Source organism: Lactuca saligna, chromosome 6, assembly GCF_052625555.1.
Source record: "Lactuca saligna cultivar CGN05327 chromosome 6, ASM5262555v1, whole genome shotgun sequence".
NCBI classification, from domain to species: Eukaryota; Viridiplantae; Streptophyta; class Magnoliopsida; order Asterales; family Asteraceae; genus Lactuca; species Lactuca saligna.
The window spans coordinates 24,560,862-24,572,073 of NC_136422.1; positions in this window are offsets into that span (position 1 = coordinate 24,560,862).

The following is an 11,212-nucleotide window of genomic DNA, read 5'->3' on the forward strand; positions in this document are numbered from 1 at the left end:
GCAACATCTTGAGATTTCATTGCCTCATCAAATGTTTCAGGATCCTCTCCAACACTAAAAAAATATTAATATTGACTTGCAATTTCATCTCTAGTACCCTCAACTAGGTAAAGTTGTAAACTACTGGCAAATGATTTAGCTTAGCTTTGTCTCTTGCTTCTTCTAAGCTCAAGTAATTCTTTTGAATCAGGTACAACTTCCTTGTAGATTCACTAGAACTAGAAGCCAAGTCCTTTGGTCTAGGTATAGGTGAAAATTAGTTTTCATCAAATATTGCATCTCTAGATTCTATAACATTTTTAACTGAAATAGAAGCATTAGGTTCTATACATAAAGCCTATAAGAATTGGAATGGTCAGCATATCCAATAAAGATACAATCAATACCTCTCTCACCCAAAGTCTTCATTTTTGGTTCAATTAGCCTCACAACAATCAACATCCTCAAACTTTAAGATATCGTAAGTTTGGTTTCGTTTTGTACCAAAGTTCATATGGAGTTACCTTGTTTCCTTTTGTTTTGAATTGTATTTAAAAGATAACACATAGTTAGAATAGTTTCTTCCCTGAAACCATCACTCAAATTTGTGTAAGACAACATAAAATTCATCATTTCCTTTAGAAATGTATTTTTCCTTTCAAAAATCTCATTTTGTTGATGAGTATATGGAGTAATTATTTCATGTATAATACCAACAAATTGGAAATAACTAGGATCATAATACCCTCCACTATGATTAGTGCGAAGTCTTTTGCTTAAATCTTTTTGTTGCAATTCAACTTCATTTTTATAAATTTTGAATTTATCAAGGGATTCATCATTGGAATGTAACAAATATACATAGCAAAAATGAGAATAATCATCTATAAATGTAACTATGTATTTCTTATTCCCTAAGGATGGAGTTGAATTCAAATCACATAGATCACTATGAATCAATTGAAACATAACAAAATTCCTTTTAACATTAGGAAAAGGTTGCCGAGTTATTTTAGCTAACATACAAGTTTTACATTTTTCTATGTTAACATCAAATTATGGTATTAATCAATTTTTAGACATTTCAACATTCTTTTATAATGTACATGTCCTAAAACAAGCATGCCATAAAGAAGAATCATCAATACTAGAACAGGACAGACACAAACACATGCATATATATATATATATATATATATATATATATATATGTATGTATATATATATATATATATATATATATATATATATATATATATAATCTGTAACTTTATTGTTATTTACTTTTAACCTAGACATACCATTCCAGTATTACCCAAACCCAAAAAATACACCATACTTAGTTAATACATACTTATCAGATTCATAAACATGTTTATATCCAAATCTATTAATTATACCACCAGAAACTAAGTTCTTCCTAATCTTATGAACATGTATAACATTATTAAAATGAAGAGTTTTTCCAGAACTAAAACATGAAGAAACACAACCATGAACCACATGAGGTGCTTTATTTGACGGGTTTTCTAGGTTATAAAAAAGTTTATGTGGCGGAAAAACTCTTAAACCCTTAAGTTCACATGCAACCTAGAAAGGATCTATGTTTTCTCTATTGATAGAAACTAACTATGAATATCAAGAAACCCTAGGAGAGAGGCTATGGAATAAAAATTCACATAAATTAGGGTTACATACCTTTTGAGTATTATTGCAAATAATAAAAGTAGAACCCTTCTTTAAAATCATGGAAAGCTAGCACCAAAGGAATGGATGCCTCTAATGGCTTGTATCCTAAACCCTAATAACAAGAAGACTTGAGGAAAGAGAAGGCTAGAGGAGGAATTTCGGCTTGTATTCAACTTTTAATGAATAACCAAACAGTCCCTGCACTTTTAATCAATTCAATTAATCCCAAAATTAATTTCATTTAATTTCTAATTAATTTCAAATTAATTATTATTATCTATTATTAATATATTAATTATATAATATATTAATAAACTATTTATTCCAATTTATTAATTATATAACAAATTAGCAATTTAGCCTCTTCCTAAAAAAGTTTTTCTATCCAAATACTAGTTTTGAGGGAAACCCAAATAGGACTTTCCTTCTAATTCAAGAATATACTAATTTATTTATTGGTTTATGGGAACAAGAATCAATGCATGGATGAGGTTTGAAAACTCAAACCTTGAATTAACCTTAAAGATCAATGTTTGCTTCTAATTAGTTGGTCTACTCAAATATGGTAAATTAGCCGATGATTAAAGATTATATTTAACAAAGTATTCAAGTAGAAAAATGAAGTAAGTTTGAGTATAATCAAAGTAAAGACAATTTAGAACAAGTAGAATGCAAGTGAAAGAAAGTGACTTGAAAGAGAGTTTGAACTGATCTGAAGAGAATATCGATTTCTTATATTCTTGGTATGTAGTTCAAGAAACATTCACTCCTTAAATAGTAATGGAGGAACACGGTACAAACCGGAGTATAATCTAAGGACTAGTTAATACAATGAGTTCGAAAAATTTGACACTTAAAAGATTTGCTGCAAAAGTCTTAAGAATTGTTACATCAACATAAGATAAAATACATTAAATGCTTATGCATACTCTAACTTCGGACACACTTTATCTCGGATACAAAAAGAGTTTCAAAACATCTTCACATCTCAGAATTGAGTGACTTCAAATTTGATTTGGTTTGGATTGCTAAGGATTCACTTTTTATGCATTAACAGTCTCCCCTTAAGTAAACATAGTAATCAGTTAACTCATTTAGCATCTTCTGATATGAAAAGCTAAGCACTATACATCCAACTTCAGATTTCCAAATACCATTTAAGGTGTTCAATGACCTACTTCTTCACATGCTTTGGAGCATCACTTTTGATAGCTTTAGCGATAAAGTTATGAATAATTGTTGAAGGAACGAGATGTTTATCAAGAACTCGGAAGAATTCTTTTCAGTTGGTCTTCTTCAGATAGACGTATTCGAGCATAGTTTTTGTAATGGGACCTTCTGCCAAGACTTGAGCTTTAGACAGTTCATATGAATTATCATTGCCAAGGTATTTTCAGTCTTGAAAAAGTGTGTGAAATCAATGTCGGACCTGCAAAATTCAGCTACATAGTCCTTTAGGAAGTTCATGGCAAAACTGTAGGCTCTGATGCTCAAGTGATTGGATTGGCGATCTTTGAGGTGAGCAACAATTATGAGAACGTCATTGGGGTTGATAAATGGAAAGTCAAAACCCATGATTGTGATTGTATCTCCGTTGTTCCAAGAGATGTAGTATTTGCACAACATGCAACTGAGGTCAAATTTTCTTTGAACCTTGTTTCCAAAACCAACAATCTTTGTGATCCGCTTTCGAGACGACACTTCTTTTTCAGGACGTGCACTATTGGAATAGAATGTTCTCAATCTCTTTCGTTCAGTCCTGAAGATGGTCTGTGGCTCATCATTCAGATGGAGAGGGTCGAATTTGATGTAGTATTTTCCATGTGGAGATATTAGACGATCGATTTGGTCGGAGTCTTAAGTGGGATGTTAAAATTTAATGAAGGGCACAATGTCGAGGTCATGAATGATTCTTTCTCGAAAGAGGGGGGATATGCCCAACAACAGATTCAGATTATATTTCAAGGCTTAATCCTTATGCATTCTTCCAGTGCTTGATCTATTTGCTCTTGGTACTGTAACAGCCCGAAATCTCAAAGTATTGTTAAATCACATTTTGGGGTGTTTTAAAAGGGGGGGGGGGGGGGGGGGCTCGGCGAGTTGGAGCCTGACTCGCCGAGTAGGATCGCAGTTTTGGTCACGGGTTCGCGACTGGACTCGACGAGTCTAGATAGGGACTCGGCGAGTCTGCGCTGTTTAGCATAAACCCTAGCCGTTCAGGTTTGGGGACGTATAAATGGAATCATTGGCCGTCGTTGTTCCCTTTTAGCTGCTGAGAAGAACCCTAAATCGGTTGGGGGCATCTAGAGCAAGGATTGAAGGCTATTGGTGATTTTGAAGAAGTTATTGTTCAAGAAGGGGAAGGTTTTGGCTAAAGGAACAACAAGGGAATCATGTTCTGAGGCTTGGGGACACAGAGAGGGCATTATTCAGGTAACATTCCGGATTATATTCTGTTATGTGAATGTGTGCATGGATTAGGGTTTAAGGAACCCTTTTGTGATTAGATTAATGGTTACCCTTGTCCCCCAAACGATTGTAACCCTGTGTTGGGACCCTTGGAGGTCCAGAAGATCCCAGGTCTGTGCATTTCGGGAATTGGTGAAGGTTTTGGATTGAAATCCTTATACCTTAGGTTAACATGGGAATTATGAGTCTTGGGGTGTAGCATGAGCACCTAAATGAAGGCCTTTTGTGATGGACCAGCTTAGGAGGACCAGGCCTATGATTGGTCGGGACGATTCTGATCTTAGGAAGCAGTTTGATCGACTGCATGGCATGGACTCGCCGAGTCGGATGAGCAGACTCGGCGAGTAGCTTGAAGAATAGCTGGGACTCGTTGAGTTGTTCTTCAGACTCGGCGAGTGGAGTCGGGGTGGCCCCACGATTCTTCCACGAGGAACTCGTCGAGTCAAGAGAGATACTCGACGAGTAGAAAGGGAACATCCAGGAATTTGTGAGGACGACTAGACTCGCCGAGTCCAGTCGAGATGACCGTTGACCAGAGTTGACCTGTGTGTGATTTCTTAGGGTCAGTTAACGTGGAAGATAAAAGTATTAATAAGATATATATTGTTATAGGGAGCTTGTAGCTCGGCGGATCAGGTGCAAGTGATTTCAGGAGTTGCTAACTTCCAGCATCCACGAGGTGAGTCTTCTCACTATACTGTACCCGGAAGGGTTTGATTGTATGACCGGAAGGTCGAATATGTTATGTGTTATGTATATATGCTATAAATGGAAAGTTAGTTGCTACGCGTGATATGCATGTTTATATGGGCCGGAAGGCAAAGTGTTATGTGACAGAAAGGTCAGTTATGATATATGATATATGTGCTTTATGTGTTAGAGTAAATGTATTATGTGTCGTATATGTTTTTGGGCCGGAAGACAATATGTTATGGGCCGGAAGGCAATATGTTATGGGCCGGAAGGCAATATGTTATGGGTCGGAAGGCAATGTACTAAGGGCCGGAAGGCAACACGTTATGGGCCGGAAGGCAACACGTTATGGGCCGGAAGGCGATTATCTCATGGGCTGGAAGGCATTGTGCAGTGGACCGGAAGGTCAGGGCCTGGAAAGGTGTATGTGCGTAAGGTGTATATTGGGGAACTCACTAAGCTTCGCGCTTACAGTGTTTTATGTATATTGTTTCAGGTTCTTTCAGTAACGCGGGATGGCACCGGCTCGATTGTACACACCAAAGAAAAAGTTGTATTCTGGAGGATCCTCGTTTTCTACTAAGTGAAAATGGAACTATGTTTTTGTAATTCAAATGTGTATGAGATTTTAAACAAGTGATTTAATATTAATTTGATTAATTAAATGAAAATTTTGCCTTGAAAATCATGGTGTTACAGGTACTAACCTTCAGACTTTCTGAAGGTCCTTTCAGGGCTGCTTGGTTCGGAGGAAATCTTCTTCCCTTTGTATTATGGTGGTTTGTTTAAGTTAGCAATGAATTGTTGTACCATTTCTGAAATAATTAACTCTAAATGAGGAGTGATAGGGGGATCTTCTGAGAGATCATTCAGTTTACGAGTAGGAGAACCTTCATTGATCGGAACGATTCTCGGAGATGATATTGGAGGTAGCATTGATTGTGTAGCTCGGAAGGCATCAATAGTGAGATGTCTTGATCTTTTCCATTTCACGACATCTTTGAAACATATCTGCCAATGATGATGGCCAAGAAACAAAAGACCATGGATTCAACCTAGATCAAATCTTCATCACCAGATTCATCTTGGAGAGTGAATTCCAAGGAAGGTTTCCATTGGATTTTCCATCCCATATGACTAGGTCATTCTCCCCCTCTTGCGTCGGAAGGCCCAACGTCTGAGACAAGTCTGGTAGTTTCTTGAACTTCAGATAATCTTTCAAATACTCTTTGAAAACTCATGTTGATTTGTTTAGAGAGAGCGTCATATGCTTCAGCAGTGGGGGCTTGAGCTTTTAGGTGATCAAACAGAGAGCCCAAGATAGAGATCATTTCATCGAACTTATTATTTGGAACATCGACAATATTCTAACAAGCTTGGAGCAGTTTGATCAGGACCTATTGCATTATCCATTTGACTTCATCATTCTTCTTAATCTCATTTTCTAACTGTTGGATCTGTTTTTCATGATGTACATGATTTTGTTTGATCAACTTATTGGTTGCGTTGATCATGTTGTCATGGATTTTGAGCATTATAGTGGTGGTGGAGATGTTATGATCAAGGCTAACATTATACTTCTGTTCAACTTCCTCCAACATATGCTTGAATCCGAGAGAAATAAGATGATCAAGTTGATTTGCAATTTCGACTTCCGAGAGACTAGCTTCTTTGATCTCGGAAAGAGATTTCAGAATAACAACAAGATTGGAGTAGAGGCTGGTGACTTTTTGATCTAGCTTTGAGTCAAGTTGAGCGACCATTTTATCAAGAGAGTCGACTTTTGTGACATCACTTGTCACATTTTCTCAAAGTTCCAGGAAGGCAAACGGATCGGCGATGTTCTTATCCAAGGAGTCGGTGTCTAAGGTGGAACTCTCCGACTTATCATCATTTTCATCACTACCTTTATTTTCATGTGGTTTGGAAGGGGAGGGATTTATCTCAGATTTGTTTCCTTCAGGAGAGATTGCTTCCATTTCATTTCCTTGAGTGTCTTGAACTTGGACATCAATTTGGATCTCTTCTTCTTCTTGTCCGAGGAGGATGAGGAAAGGCAAAATTTGTAAACTTGCTTGGAGGAGGATGGTTTCTGCAAAGATTTGAAAGTTAAAAATAATGGAAGAGCACCAATAGAAGCGCTATCATTGTCGAACATAAATTTTGTGGAGTGTTATTCATTTGACGGTGGCTTGAAAGCTTCAAGATGTGGAGATTTCAGAGCAGGATCATTATATCGTGAAATTCTCTTATAGCTGCAATATGGGTGGGTTTGGAAGTGATAAATTCTTGATCTGTTTCTTCATATGTTGGAGTGGTGAAAGGCAGTATGTGCCCTATCAACAAAATCATTTCATTGTTCGTCACCAATACCTGGTCGTCCTTTAACTAAACCAGGTAACAAACTAGTTGGGGCTTTCAAAGTCAGAGGGACACTCCAGCTTCCAAAAGCTTAAAATTTGAGGCATGGGCCCCAAATTGTGTATCTATAGAACAAAGTGGGATGTTCAAAGAGACACATGGGTGTGTTCCAGGGGGGCTTCAAGGAACTTTGTTCAACACTTGCACCATCTTTTTGGGAAGATGGGGTGGGTTATGTGTAGACTCCCCGTGAGTGTATGCTTGTGTTTTTGAAACTCCAAAGGGTACTTCAGAAGAGTGGACGAGAGGGCTTATCGAATGTACAGAGTTAGATGGAGTGTCAGTGTGTGATTCCTTTTGAGAGGAACCACTGACTTTGGTTCTCTTTTTTGCTGGAGCTTTGGAGGGTGAAGTTTTTCGTTCTTTCACCAGCGGAGATTGTTTTGTTCACATCGGAGGGATGTTGTTAATCTGACACTGGGGCAGATTGTGTTGGGTCATACACAATCGCGGTCTATAAATGGTATTCGAGAAAAATAGAATCGGATGGAAGTGTTGGCAACATGTGTTGTGGAAAACGACGAATAGGTCCGAAAGAAGTCTAGTTCGGAAGCCTATAAGTTTTAATGGCCTTGAAAGAAAGATATATCTCTTTAGGTTCGGTGTTGATGGGGATGGCTTCTCTTCTTTCCTTGTAAAGCTAATGGAGGGTCAGAGCCCAAGATCTCGGACTCAGTATCTCATTCGGCTTCTTCTTGATGGGAAACATCTAAAAGTCTTCCCATAGGATCTCAGTCAAGTCAACAACGTTGTTTCGTCTGGAGTAGATAATATAGACAACTTATAGCCAGTCCTTGCTCATGGTGTCACTTCCACCATGATTCCTTGATAGTCCTCGAAGGATCAAATGCATCAACACAGTCCAAAGTCCGGGAACCTCTTATTTCTTGAACTTTTTGGCTATGAACACATCGTTATACCCAATTTCATTTAAAAGGGTCTGAAACTCTTCAAAATTAGGTTCTTACACTTGAAAACCCTTGGGGTTTTCTAGGATACCAATGGCCTTGAGAAACATTTGCTTGTGTACAGGGAAGATCCTATCATCTGTGATTTTGGTCTCAAGTACACCATCTTCAATCTTGGTTCTTTCAAAGGATGTGTGAAGAATTCGTAATAGAAGTTTAGGGTTTAGAGTTTTGGTAAGTGGAACAACAATGGGGTGATGGAAGATGAATTAGATCATCACTCAAATGGATTCATGGTAATCCATGGAGTCAAGTGAGAAAAGTTAGGTAGTTTCTCTTAGGATTGGTTTAGTGGATAATGAGGATGTAGAACCCTTTGATGATTTCTTCTTAGGTGCGGGTTTTGAAGTTTAGGGAACTTTTTGAATGGATTCCATTGATGAAGGTTTGAATGCTCGAAGAACAAGTTGTAGACAGAAATTACAGGAAGAAGATGAATAAATCATAAAGAGGAACAATTGGCATTTGAAAACCTTATATAGTTGGATTTTCCAGGTCGGGTTGGATGAAAGGTAATGATGACACCAAAAAGAAAAATGGATCACATTAAATGTGTTTCCCAAATTGGTATTCTTAAAAAACTGAAAATGCCAAAGATGGGACGTTCGTTCATGCCAAAAAGGAAAACCGTCGTTTCAGTTTGAGTTGATATTCACTTTATCGATACGTGTGCAAAATCACATTTTTTGAGGATTAAAGTATAATCAACAAGAAAAAAATTACCATTAATATGAGTGAGACAAGGTTTTGAAATAAAAAAAACTTTAATGAAAACCTTTGAACTTCTTTTTATAACTGGGGATCTTAGAATAAAGAAATTCTGAGATTGAATGTTGTAAGATACTTCGTAAACAATATGAACACATCATTAGTACATAATATAGAGTTCAAGATGGCACAATCTTAGACCGAATATCAGAGGTAAAATGCATGAAGATCTTAGAGTCCATTTTAAATAGATTGAGATTCTGAGATATGAAGGATCATATTTTAGACAAGGGTAAGACATGAATGCTCATTACCGTTTTGGATTTGAATCCTGAGGTGAACTTCATTATACTTCATTTTGAGATAAATTCCAGAAAGAGATCATTGCAAAACACCAATGTAACTATATTAATCATGAGCTTCAAAAGATGAGGAAAGTTGTACAACTTCAAACTAGAAGAAGAGGTTAGACAAAAAGATACGTAAAATGATCTTGTATGTTCCGAGAGGAAATGATTCTGAGATGAAAAAATTTTGATTTTGGAATTATTTCACTTTTTTGATGTTTTTATCAGAGAGTACACGACTCTTGAAAGAATTGAGTATTAAGCATCATCATGCCCATTTTGTTTAGAAACCCATTAATGTTGGTTTCATTTAATTCCTTAGTAATGACATCAACAATTTCATCATTATATGGAACAAAAATAAGTTTGATGTTTCCTTTTAAAAAGGGATATTTAATGAAATGGTACCGAATATCGATGTGGTTCATCATAGAGTGATGAATTGGGTTGTGAGAAATCTCAATGACACTTTGAGAATCATAACAGATTGAAATTTGTTGAAACTGATAACCATAATCCAAAAGTTGTGATTTCATCCAAAGAACTTGCAAAGTGAAACTAGCAGTAGCAATGTATTTCGCTTCGGGTGTTGAGATAGCAATGCAATTTTTCTTTATAGATGACCACGTAACTGATCTTCCACCCAAAAATTGACAACCTCCTGAGGTGATTTTTCTATCCATTTGAAGACCTCCATAATTGGAATCAGAGTATTCTTGAAGAAGGAAACTTTCATTTGTCGGATACCAAATTTTAAGGCTCATTGTTCCTTTGAGATATCAAATTATTTGTTTGACCGCCAGAAGATGAGACATCTTCAGATTGACTTGAAATATAGCACATAGGCATGTTAAGAACATGATGTATGAACGAATTGCTGTAAAGTAGAGTAGCGATCCAATGATTTCCTTTGTACTTCTTTTGATCGACAGCAACGCCTGATGGGTCCAAGAAGATCTTGTGTCTGAAACCTATAGGCACCTTTGCAGAGGCACATGTGTCCATTTAATACCTTTTCAGAAGTTCGAAAATGTATTTCTCCTGGTGAATAAAGATTCCTCTATTTGTTTGCTTGACTTGGAGTCCGAGGATGAAACTTAATTCACGATTCATGCTCAGTTGGAAACGACTAACAATTAACTTGGCAAAATCAGCAACCATTCTTGAATCTATGGTTCCAAAAATGATGTCGTCAACATAAATTTGGACAAACATGAGATGGTTTCCATTTTATCTTTAGAATAAGTTAGAATCAGTGAGAGTCTGATACCAGGTACGTGGAGCTTGCTTAAGGCCATAAACATATATTATGAGTTTATAGCAAGAGTTTAGATAAGAAGGAATGACAAAACCAGGGGCAGTTGGAGATATACATCGGTATCTAGTTCACCATTGAGAAAAGCATTTTTAACGTCCATTTGTTAAACTTTAAAGCCTTTGTGAAGTGCATAAGCAAGAAAGATTCGATGGCTTCAAGACGAGAAACATAAGTGAAAGTCTCTTTGTAATCAAGTCCTTCGATCTGAGTGAATCCTTTGGCCACCAATCTTGCTTTATTTCTAATAATAACTACGACACCAGTTAGCTTTTTTCAGAAGACCCATCTTGTGCCAACAATAGGGTGATCTTGAGGAGGAAGGACAAGTGTCCACACTTCATTTCTATCAAATTTGGCTTAATCTTCTTGCATGGTTGAAATCCAATCAGCATGTTAGAATGCTTCCTTGATGGATTTTGGTTCAACCATTGAGATAAATGCCAAGAAATGACATTCATTTTGGATGTTTGTAGCCGAGCGAGTTTGAATACCAGCGTCGAGATTTCTGATGACTTGATTTGGAGGATGATCCTTAATCCAAATATGTAATCTCGGAAGCTCTTGCGTAGTGGATGATCCGACATCAACAATGAGGTTGTGTTGCTCCCCCTAAATAATTT